At 42.8% G+C, this 12,397-nt stretch overlaps 1 protein-coding gene across 1 annotated transcript in view; it reads left to right on the forward strand.

Moving 5' to 3' along the window:
* The first annotated feature begins 3,495 nt into the window (after nt 1-3,495).
* The window catches only part of LOC147444753 (NAD(P)-binding Rossmann-fold superfamily protein), a 122,117-nt gene continuing 113,215 nt past the window's right edge, over nt 3,496-12,397 (forward strand). Inside the window, exon 1 of the mRNA XM_086527287.1 lies at nt 3,496-3,648. The gene's annotated coding sequence lies outside the window, so the exon portion shown is untranslated. The remainder of the gene's footprint in view (nt 3,649-12,397) is intronic.

Consider the following 12,397-nt stretch of genomic DNA (forward strand, 5'->3'; position numbering starts at 1 on the left):
AACAAAATCTTCCACAAACAAAACATCTCGTGAAACCGAGATACATTTTTTTTGTAGATGGTACAACCTGTATCCTTTGCTTTCAATACTGTAACAAACAAAAATTCTTTTAACAGCCTTATCATTCAATTTTTTTGTGTTGCGTTTGTGGCACTAAAGCATAAGCTAAACAACCAAAAACGTGCATGTGATCAATAGATAGCTTCCTATCATGCCATGCTTTATATGGATTCATAGATTGCAACATTTTCATAAGACACCTGTTGAGTACATAAGTAACACACATGATGGCCTCAAGCAAAAACAAATATGGAAAAGCTTGACTCTTGACCATACATTGTGTCATTTCTGTAAGCGACCTATTTTTTCTTTCAGCAATACCATTTTGTTGAGGTGTATATGGCACTATACATTGGTGTTTTATACCATGACTATCCAAAAATGCATTAAACTCATGAGACATAGACCCCCCCCCCCCCCCCCCCCCCCCCCCAAGATCTGAACGGACGATGCCGATAGCACATTTAGAGACATTTTTAACTATAGCTAAAAATTTCTGGACTTAGCTTTAAGCAGATGCACCCATGCATGCCTGGAGTAATCATCAATGAAAGTCATGAATTAAAGGTAATTGCCCAAGGATGGAGTTTGCATGGGCACACAAACATTGCTATGCACAAGTTGCAATCTGCATGTAGCCCAACTGAACCATCCTTTGGAAACTTTGAACACTGCATCTTACCCAAAATACAACCTTCACAAACATGCTTCACATGTGCTTCAAGAGGCAGCAAAGAAGCAACCATATCAGATTTCTACAAATGCAACAAATTGCCAAAATTCACATGCCCAAAACGTGCATGCCAAAGTTTTGCATCTGAAACAGCCTTTGAATCCACAACTACGTTTGCAAAAATTTGCCCACACTTGTCATACAAAGTGAGCTTATATAGCTCACGACACAAAATGCCACATGCAACAATTTCATCACCAAAACTGAGATAATGAACTGTACATCTTTCATCCCCAACTTTCACAACAAGACTTAAGCCTAGCAAGTGCAAATATATAAAAAAGGTTCTTTTTGATCCGAGATACATAAAGTGGATCAACAAGTGTGAAAGAACTTCCATTCACAGCAATCAACACAAATTTTTCAACTCCCTGAATCGGATAAGAGGCATTGTTGGCACAAGCGAGGGACATACTCGAGAGAGGTAAACAAGTCATGATGTGAGGTAATGTGCTTTGTAGCACCACTGTCAAAGTTACCACACATGTGAATATGCAGCAAGTGACATACATGTAGCATGAACAGAAGGATCATAAGTGCAACTGCACCGAGTGCCCACTCGGCATCTACATCAACATCATAATCTCCTTTCACAGAAGATTCTACAATAGTTGCACTTGTAGTTGAACCAGCCTCTGTCTTCTTGGTCTCTTTTGCCTTCAATTTAGGACATTGCTTGATCAAGTGATCATTGGCCTTGCAATAATGACAACACATCTTCTTTTTGCCCTTTTCACCAAAATTCCTAGACGAGGTTGCATCCAGTAGAATAAGTAGGAACATGTGATTTGCCACTCGCTGAAGAACCATGAGGTGGCTATATTGTTGTTACCGCCTTTTCTTTGAGCAACAATAAAAGCCTATTCAACTACACACTGTTTAGCCATGTTGTTCTTGAAAGTGACTCTTGCAACAACAAATGACAAAATTAGGATTTCTTTGGGTCAAAGTATTCAAATACTAGCAAAAGTCTGGTAAGAATCTAGCGATGCATCAAGAAGAATCTGCACAAGGGAACTATTTGAAATGACTTAGCCTACAAAAATGAGTTGCTCATTTATATCCTTGATACTAGCAAGGAAAGCATCCATGTTATCTTTCTCATGCATAATCTTTGATTCCAACTCTTTACACAACAATGCAATTTAGCCTCATTGTTGCGACTTGCATAAAGACCAACCAGAATATCTCAAGCCTGTTTATCTGATTTAGCAGAGCAAATGTGAGGAGTAATAGTGCGCTTCACAGATAATGCAATCAATGCATGTGTCTTGAAGGGTTCATATAGGATTTGAAGGAAATCTTTTGATTAGGGAGTATGTTCATGTTGATCATAATTACAAGGTCATGTGCAAAAATGGGTAAGTTCATGTCAGCAAGCTTGTGTGAAAACTTGTCAAACATATATAAAGAGGAAGGGCTTTTGAGTATTTGGTTTACCATAGCCTCCTTGAGGGAAGTCAACATGTGTCGAGAGGTCTCATGCTGAGCATCAACACTTGCTATTCTCTGCCAAATCATGAGGTCATATTCTATGAGTTTGCATTTAATGCAATCATGGGCTGCGAAGACAATAACAAATGTAGTGTGGACAATGCTGCTTTGCACGTATGGAGTGGAGGAGAAAACGATAGATGGAGAGATAAAGGAAGTTGAACACATGCAAATATGTTGCAAAATTTGAGCTTGACTCTTGAAATTTCCATATTGTGCCCTTAAGCATTGAGGCTTGAACCTCCCCAAAGTGCACATTCAATAAGTTAATGCACAATGCATATGATGGGGCTCATCCTTATAGCACATGTAAATACAAAGCACAAAGAAGAAAACTCTCTCTCTCTCTCTCTCATAACCATTTTTGCCCACCTTTGTGCACATTCAAACCACCCTCCCAAAGCAATCACCCTTGACGTAACCACTTTAGTCTCTTTTGTTGTTGTAAGAAGCCTTATGCACATCGCTAATACTATTTCCACATCACAATCATTGGTGCCATGATTGAGCAAATCTGAGGAGTAATAATGCGCTTCACATATGATGCAATCAATGCATGTGTGTTGAAGGTTTCATATAGGATTTGAAGGAAATCTTTTGATTAGGGAGTATGTTCCTGTTGATCATAATTACAAGGTCATGTGTGAAAATGGGTATGCTCATGTCAGCAAGCTTGAGTAATCCCCACTAAATTGTGTGTTTCTCTCTCTCATCTTCTAACCCCCATTATTGTACTTGCATGGGAAAACTTGGTTGCCAAGTATTATCGGATACAATGGAGTAGACAAACATAGAGAGAGAGAGAGAGAGAGAGAGAGAGAGAGAGAGAGAGAGAAAGAGAAGAAGATAAATTTAACATTAGAGGAAATATCCCTAGAGACCTCAAAGATCTACGCAAAGAGGCTTGAACTCAAGATCTGATATGAGAGAGAGAGAGAGAGAGAGAGAGAGAGAGAGAGAACACAATAACCTTTGATGTACTCATTGATGAATTCCTAGAGAAGGATTTTGCTTCAGTTTCTCAATGGAGAAGATTGTGCAAACTTTTCTCTTAACTTGACGGGCCTCGTGATTTCATCGCTTAATTTAAAAAGAATCGATTTATGTGAAGGGTGCTAAGAGTAATTTTCTCTCTATGTGATAAAGAGAATACATTTTAGGTCTGAATTGATTTATACCCTTGCTCTTGTGGTAAAGAGATTAAATTTTATCTCAAAAGGTGGCATGAAAAAGGTATAGACATGAACAAGGTGCTCACTTGGGTGGCTAAAAGGGATGGCATGCAAGCTCGTTTAGACTTTAGATCTGTAGACGAGAGCCTCTCCTTGCACAGCAGTTTGTTGAGCTAGCGTTTGGTCAAGGTACACGCACAGGCTCTCTCTCTCTGTACCTCAGGAATGTCATGATTCTTTCTCAGGTTTGATTTGCAGAGTGTAAAATTTCCAGCTAAGTAGCAAGCAAATGAACCACAATCATGGACCCAAATCACAGAATTTAATCACAAGCTTTAAGGCCGCCTCCCTGTTTTGTCTGTAAAAATACACACTCTACACCTTCCTCATAGTGCCTACAAGGGAATCGCTTAGTTGTGAACACTGAAACATGGTGGGACAAAGGAAATAGTCTCCTCTCCCAAGTAATACTTGTGAAACATGGTCGTGCAATACATGCATCATGGTACAGTCCCTCCTAGGGATCCCCTTCTATGTACCAGTAGAAGTAGAAGGGAGCATTTGAGTGTCCAAGGGCAAGAACCTTGATGATGCAAACACACCATGTGAAGGCAAGCCTCATGATTGTTCGGTACATTCTCGATTTGTTTGTGTAGTGTCGCTTATGGAAGTCTTGAGATTAAATGTCGGTTGAGTGACGTTGAAGACCTTGCGTCATTGAAGGATTTCCTCTGTCTCTTGTCTCTTCTATCTCTGGCTTCACAATTTGTTTGTGTAGTGTCGCTTATGGAACTCTTGAGATTAAATGTCGGTTGAGTGACGTTGAAGCCTTGCGTCATTGAAGGATTTCCTCTGTCTCTTGTCTCTTCTATCTTTGGCTTCACAGCATGTGTTTCTTGAAAGTCGTAGAGGTTTTACATGAAAAGCATTGTGAATCCTCTAATGATCTAGCGACTTCAGCATGAAGGATACATCGTTGATCTTCTCAGAGATATGGGAGGGTCTATAATATCTCGTACTTAGCTTTGGATAAGCCTCTCTTTACCCTTCATCGTTTTCAATAGAGCCTTCTCAAACTTGAGAAGCACCCGGTCTTCTTCCTTTTACTGCACAATGCAAGATGTGTCAATGCTTATCTGCTGCTCTCCTATGCCCGTCGTGAGATTTTTGTAAAGCCTCTTTAACCTTGGCAAAAGATGTCGTTTGATCCTCAACAAAGTGATCTTCCTGAAAGATCTTGTCCTTGGTGCACTAATTGCACGATTCATGTTTATGTGCATCAAATTGTTCAATTTCAATTGGAATTGAAGTTTGTGTTTTGCCAAAATCAAAAGTGTGTGCATGCTTTTGTGCATAAGTCCTCAATTACTGTAAGCATGTGCAATTGGCAAATAAATCTAAACAAGAGCATAAAGAACATTTAAAGCATGTGTTTGACTTACTTAAACATAATCAATTGTACTTAAACCAAGAGAAGTGAACTTTCTTTTAATTTGAAATTGAGTGCTTAGGATATATTGTTTCTAAATAACCCATCATCTTGACCCTAAGAAGATAGAAGCACTTAGTTCATGTCTGCACCCAATTTCTCACACACTCAATTTCTCACACACTGCTCTCGTGAATTAAGGTCTTTGTCCAACACAATAGACTTTGGCATCTCATGAAATCTGAAGACCTTTGTAAGGAACAATATAGTGAAGTGATTGGCTTTTATTGTTTTCTTCACTGGCTGTAAGTGAGCTTGCTTGCTGAATCTATCCACTATAGGCCAGATGCCATCATGCCCACCCTGAGTCTTTGGTAGGTCAAATATGAAATCCATATATGAGGTGCAACAAATTGAAATGGTGAAGATCTAGGTTTTACACTTTCACAAATCCTTCACTTTCTTTCCTTGCGTTAGTGATTCCCTTTAGCTTGAATGATGGTGCCTTTTATTTTCCCCGAAGAAAGGGAATGAGAAATGAAATGATATATTAACATCTTCAAAAGGCCAAAATGACCTATGAGACCAATCCGTTACAAACTTGTGAATTTGGTACCGTGTCCGAGTACAAAAAAAGAAATACTAAAATGAATCTAGAAGTGCTACTAGCTCGAATTGTGTGCGGTATGTGTGATCATTGATACGTACCCAATACAAGAGAAAGATACAATGGGTGAAAGATCCATCCTCATATGTACTCTGGATGTCGAGATAGTATGGCTTGAATCCTCTGTTGTAGTCTCCGTCGATGCTGTGAAGCTCCTCTCCTCAGTCGTGGGCGTTTCGATCTCTCTAGTTCCAATGCTTGGTCAATGAGAGCCACGGGTGTGAGTATGAGCTGAGCTTTGCAGTGGTGGCTTCTCCTCTATCTGTCCAGTGTTTGGTGTGAAGAAATCAGTAATCTGCCTCTGGGATTGTCTCTCTCCAGATCGCCTCGGTAAACTAACTCCGTGTCTGTGTAACTCAAGTAGATACATGCCAACACATCTCCGGTCCTGATAGCTCATGACTCTTGAGAAGGGTCCGAAGCCTTCTCTAAATAGACAGTGGAAGTGACCCTGTATCTTGTAATACACTGTGCACTGACATATATAATGCGTTTTTGTCTCTGGCTCTGTATGGCATAGGCGGCATATCCTGCTAGTTGCTGGTATCTCTCTAAATCTACCAATCTCAATCTCAAGCTGGTGTGAAGATGTCCGTATCCGACCAATGGCACACCGTAACCCATGAGATAGATGTGTATCCATATAGTTGGGACAAATCACAAACCCATCTCCTGTGAGTTGAAGAAGATGCCCTCTTTAGAAAGCCATCTTCGTGCCCAACTCCTGTGTCGCCTTTATCCATGTCCTCTTGGTGTCCAACTGGGTCAGGTCCTAGTGAATGAGTCTAGTAATCTCCACCCGTGTAAGAGACAACGATGGTGGCATCAAGGGAGTACTAGAAGGGAGGCAAGCTGTTCATGTTGAAGCCATGTATCTGGAACCATGATGACATCTGTGCATACCAGCATGATGTGTCCCCCTGTAAAGCTAACTGTCTGGAGGACTCAAGGGCCAATTCGGCATATTTGTCTCTGGTAGTATTCCATAAGCTGTGCATAAAGGGGAGTGACCTTGTAAGCGCCTCTATCTCCATGGAGGGGCCGCTAACTTTGCTCTAATGATCTCATGTGGCACGGAGGCCTTGGCTCTAATCAACCGTGAGATCATAGATACCAAGGGTCTCTCGATACTCTCCACCCATCCTGACCCACAGAGGGTCCCCAAACTTGAACCCCATAGAGCATAGTCGAAGCTACCAAGGTATCAAAGAGCAAGAGCTTTGTTCGGGGTTCCTGGAATTGAGCCCCTTTCGGTATTTATTTTTTTATTAATTTTTGAGCAAAGTACAATGTCTGAGGGTCCTCTCTTTGCTCAGTGCTCCCAAGCCAATCATAGAGAGAGAGCCCCTGTAACAAACTTGGACACTCCAAGTCAAGAATCTACCGCGACAACACCAAATAACCACTTCAAAACAGTTCATAGTTCACAATTGATTCACACTGGCCCGGCGGAGTTCCGTGCCTAGAGATATTGGCCCCAAAGACTGGCGCACCTTTCGGTATTTCTTTTTGTATGAATCTGAGTATTAAGTACAAGAGTGCGGGCAGGCGCTCACACTGAGACTCTGCGTCCAAATGCTCTGAGTTGTGAGAGGCCTGCTCACAAATTTAAAGGTACAAGGGATGCCAAAAGCAGAGCCCCAAAAGCTGAAAATCAAAAGCTCAAAAGCTTTGCAAAAATAAAGCAGTTTCTCTTTCTCTCTCTCTCTTGCTAAAATAAAGCAAAGAGGCTTTTCTCTCTCTCTCTCTCTCTCTCTCTCTCTCTCTCTCTCTCTCTCTCTCTCTCTCTCTCTCGCTCTCGCTTAGTAAATTAAAGCAAAGAGGTTCTCTCTCTTCCAATTGTGTAGAAAAAGCATTGCTCAAAAGCTGTCAAAAGCTGCCAGCGCAATTCACGCCGCAAATTATGGAGATCCGTATAGCTGCCACGTGTCAACTGCCACGTCAGCAAAGTTCAGGATTAGGGTTAGGGTTAGGGCAGCATTAGGGTTTCAACAGAATTAGGGTTTCAGATTTTCAGGGTTAGGGTTTCAATAGAATTAGGGTTTCAGATTTTTAGGGTTAGGGTTTCAGCAGAGCGGGCAGCCACGTCATCACTTTGTAACATACCCCCCTCTTGAAAGCATTGTAATCGCCCTCGATTACGCCTGCAAAACAGACAGAGGCCATAAACCGTCTTAGCAGACACTGACTGTTAGTACCTACGTACTAGGAACACACATCTAGCACATGTACTAATCAACAGTCACATCACACGACATCACTCGACATCACATGAGATCACATGACCTTCCACTAATCTTGAGAAAATACAACATTCATTCCGTTGCACCTTACATTGGTATCAGAGCTTTGGAAGTGTTCTGCATTACTCAAGGAAAGAACCACAAGAACCACAAGAATTTTTTTGCTTGTTGCGATCGCACGAACCGAAGTTTACTTGAGCGTGGCGATTCCTAATCGTGTTTTGTTGAAGAGTGACAGGAATCCCAAGAAAGAAGGGCTTGTCCAGCCTCCCCTTGTGTCTCTTTTCACTCATTGAGAGTGGACTGTGCACTTAGTGGCCGGCCAATCGACGTGAGGTGGGAAAAAGCAACCTTGGTGTGAGCGCAAGGCCGCCAAGGGGTGCGCCCACAGAAAAGGGTAGAACTCGGGTGAAGAGAAGATCCTTCTCCAACGCGATTTGCAAGCGAAAGAAAACCTCAAGAACCTCAAGATCCTCAAGAACCCAAGAACCCAAGAACCAAGACCCTCAAGAACCAAATTCTTCGTGAGCTTAAGACCCCAAGATCATAGTGCATGGTCGTCACCCGAAGCGGTATGGATACTTCGCATTCAGGTGATGAGCATGAGAGAGGCGACGAAGGATTCTCTCCACCAGGAGATTTTTCCAACCCTCCTCCTTCGCCATCTACGCCAGACCCTATGGAGGCAATGATGAAGCAGATGATGGCCATGATGGATAGACAGGAAGACAAGTGCCTTGCTTTAGAACGCGAGCGTCTTGCTCTTGCGGCAAAACAAGAAGAAAATCGCCTTGCTCAGGACCGTGAGCGCGACGACAGAATTGCAAGAATGGTCGCAGATCATGCAGCCAAGGACCGCGAGCGCGACGAAAGAAACGCAAGATTTGCCGCACAACAAGAAAAAAATCGACTTGCTCTTGAACGCGAGCGCGAAGAACGAAATGCACGAAAAGCAGAAAAGGAGCCGAGCGTGAAGCTCAAAGGGAGCTTTGCAATCAAGAATTTATTGCCCAAATCCTAGCCTCGAAGACCGAACCACCCAAAGATCGTGGGAGTTCGTTAAGTGGCGCAAGCCACGACGCGGATTCCAACCATCCAGTTACTGATTTTCAGTAAGTATGACGGTAAGATGGATGTTACAGTTATTCATTCTTGGTTGCATCAATTTAATGCTTATTTTGCGACAACTAAGAAGACAAGCAATAGCAAAGTTTTGACGGCAGCTATGTACCTTGTGGGTGATGCCATCAATTGGTACCACGCATGGCAAGAGGCACAGCTAGCCGCGCACCTAGAGGCAGCCGACGATTTCACGCCCCTCTCTTTTAGTTGGGCTGATTTCCAAGACAAGCTCAAGGCGCGGTTTATGCCACCTCAGTACCTCGCACGATTGAAGGACGATTGGCGCGCTCTCAAGCAAAATGGTATGCCGGTTATGTCTTTTTCTAATCGTGTTTTGCGGCTAGGTATCCAATTACGCATGTCGGATGAAGAGCGAAAAGGGGCTTTTCTCTTTGGATTGGACGAGTATATCAAGTACGATGTCGAGGTATTCGATCCAATCGATCTCAACAAGGCGGTAGCGATTGCTCTCGCACAGGAGATGAAGCACAACAAAGGAAAGCCGAAGGAGAACAAGACTTCCACAAGTACCTCGCAGACTCCTCAGAACGGTAAGAACGGTAAGAATGATAACTCTTCTAACCAATCTTCCAACAGTATCTCATCAAAGAATTTTTCCAATGAATCTAAGGGTAAGGCTAACACAACTGCTAAACCTAAGCTTACTCCAGATGAAAAGGTAGCACAAGGAATTGTAGGAGGATACATCACTTCGGAAGAACAACACTTATTCTAAAGAAGGTCGTTGTTTTCATTGTCACATTAAGGGTCACATAAAAAGAACATGTCCTAAGCTTGAATCGAATGAATCTAAAGAACCCACAGCACCCACTACATCTGTCAATGCAATGAATGATAACACGATTGTGCCCAAAGTTTCTCAGGACCCTCCCATTGATGATTCTCTCATTAAATGTTATGGTCGTATGTCGGGGCACCGTTTTGTCATATTGTTTGACCTAGGTAGTATGCATGATGTGATCAGTTTCTCTCTTGTTGAGAGAGCCCGCTTCGAAGTTAGTCCGAGATCTCCTATCGAGGTCTCTGGCTTTCATCCTGGTATGGACTCTCTCATCACCGAGGAATGCCTTGATGTGTTATTTGCAATTAAACAGACCGCCTTCACTAGAAGATTTGTTGTTTCTCCTCTCTCAGGATGTGATATGATTTTGGGCATTCGATGGTTTCGTGATAATGACGCTCTCATGAATTTTCTGACTAACACTATAACTCTCAATGCCAAAAGTGATTCTCCTATTGTCATTCGTGGAGAGGACATTGCTCATTCTCCATCTCTCATTGCTAATATGCAGGACAAGGTTGAAAGGATTCGGGATAAGGAGATTCTCTCAGTCTCTCTCTCTCCACAACATGACACAGAGGATTTGCATGATTGTGTGAAGCATGATAATGATTTGATTGACCATGATTTGCATGATGATTCGGATGATAAAGACAAGCATGATGAATTGCATGAACAAGATATGATTGTTCACAAGGATGATGTGTTAGTTGATGCTTTTTCTAGTGAAGCTAACCTCGTTGTAGATTCGATCAATCACCAAGAATTGATCTTGGCTTTCGAGTCAAGGTCCATAGATCCCCCACAAGAAGATTCGATAGACCTGGAAGAAGCGATCTTGGCTCTCGAGCCTTGGTCCAAAGAACCATCACAGGAAGTATTATGTGTTCGCATGATTGATACGCACGCATTGTTCGAGTGTTTCATTCGTGAAGGTGTCCTGTATTTAGTCAGCATCGTTATGTGATCCCTTTTCCTAGGCATGACATAGTGTATGTTGAGCACGTTTCTCTCATGGATGAGCACGAATGTATGGGGATTGTGCATGAAAAGTTGAAAGTTTGTATGTCAGGAAGTCACATTCCATGTCTCTTCCTTGGCATGACATAGTTTCTGAATGAGCACACGATTGTATGAGTACCAAGCATGGACATTTCCATTGTGATTTGCCACAGTTGATTGATTTCGATCAAACAGAAAGATTCGACCTCATTGTTTGCATGTGTTTGATGAACGGGTTGTCACTGTGTCTCTATGTTCATCTACATTGCATACACAGTCTTTAGAGAAGATGAGATTTTTTTTCTTCACTTTACATGGAATGGATATGTTCATGGTTTTGTGTTGGAGATGGTTTCAGGAATTTTCAGCCATGGAGATTCTTGAAGACGAAGGAAGTAGATCTCTAGACGAAGTTGAAGCAAGGAAGGAGCCATGGAAGACTTTGTGTCGCTTTCGGCGCGGCCCAAAGAAGCAACCGTTGTAGACCTTTATGAAGTTCAAGTACCGCTCGACCCACACAGCAGAGTGGGCCGGCGAAGAGTCCCTTCCAGGATTCCGGATGCTGTTGGCGGTTTCTCTCGACGCCATACAGTTCGGTATCAGTACCTCACTTTGAAAAGGAGGGGATGTCATGTGACACATCCAACCCTATGTGTCCGTGGACAAGCTACAGCATAACAGGGTTCAGTCACTCCAATCAAGTTTAGATTAGAAGTGATCTGGCACTTTTGTGAGTCTATTCGTAGACCGTGCATGCCCAGTCACTTAGCATAGATGCATATCCTCCGGTTGCACACAGCATGATCATCGGAATTCCCATCAGAATCCATTAGCATCAGTCAGGGGAATTTTCTAGTGCATTTAGCCTATTTTCCTATTTATTGGAATTTTCACTTATTATTTTTAAGTGACTTTCCTACAAAAGTAGGTAGGGCAATTTTGCTAAGTTAATATATAAGCAAACCCAAGTTAGCACTTTCTGGCAGAAAAGGCAGCAGGAGCTTCCCGCTCAATAGGCAACTTCTCAGCAGTACCCCCCCTCATGACCCCCCATCGCCATACCTCCCACTTCCTCTTGGCGTTTTGTCCAGGATCAGCCATCGCCAGAGCAGCCATTGCCTAGCGACTTCCCACAGGGCATTCAGGCCAGCGTTTCATTACCAAGACACTCCACTTTCAGCCAGCGTTTTTTAATGCAAAAACGCCAGCAGACCTCAGTTCTTCCTAGCGTTTTTCAGCCCATCAAAAACGCCAGCAGATCCACAGTTCAGCATAGAAGAAAACGCAGATTTCAGCCATAGATGAACGTAGCTTCTCATCAGAGGAATAGTAGCAGATCAGCCCCCATTCAGTTGCAGATGATCCCCCAAGTTTAGCCCAAGAAAACGCAGCCAAAACAGTCATTTTCAGCCACCGAAACAGTCCCCGAATTCAGCGATTAGAAGCCCACAGATTTCAGCCATCGAGTCGTCGCCGTCATCACCGTCGTCGTCATCGGCATAGTCCCATTGCATCAGTCCATTGCATTCGCATTGTACACCTTTGTGCAATCAAAGAATAGACCACTCTCGCCGACGAGAGTGGGGCCTTCGGAGGAGGGTTTTACAACCTCTCGGTGTCGTATCTCTTCTCTCTCCTTCTCTCAGTCTCATTCACTTGCATGCACAATATCC

The sequence above is a fragment of the Adiantum capillus-veneris genome, chromosome 13 (assembly GCF_014529385.1).
Source record: "Adiantum capillus-veneris isolate H3 chromosome 13, ASM1452938v2, whole genome shotgun sequence".
NCBI lineage: Eukaryota > Viridiplantae > Streptophyta > Polypodiopsida > Polypodiales > Pteridaceae > Adiantum > Adiantum capillus-veneris.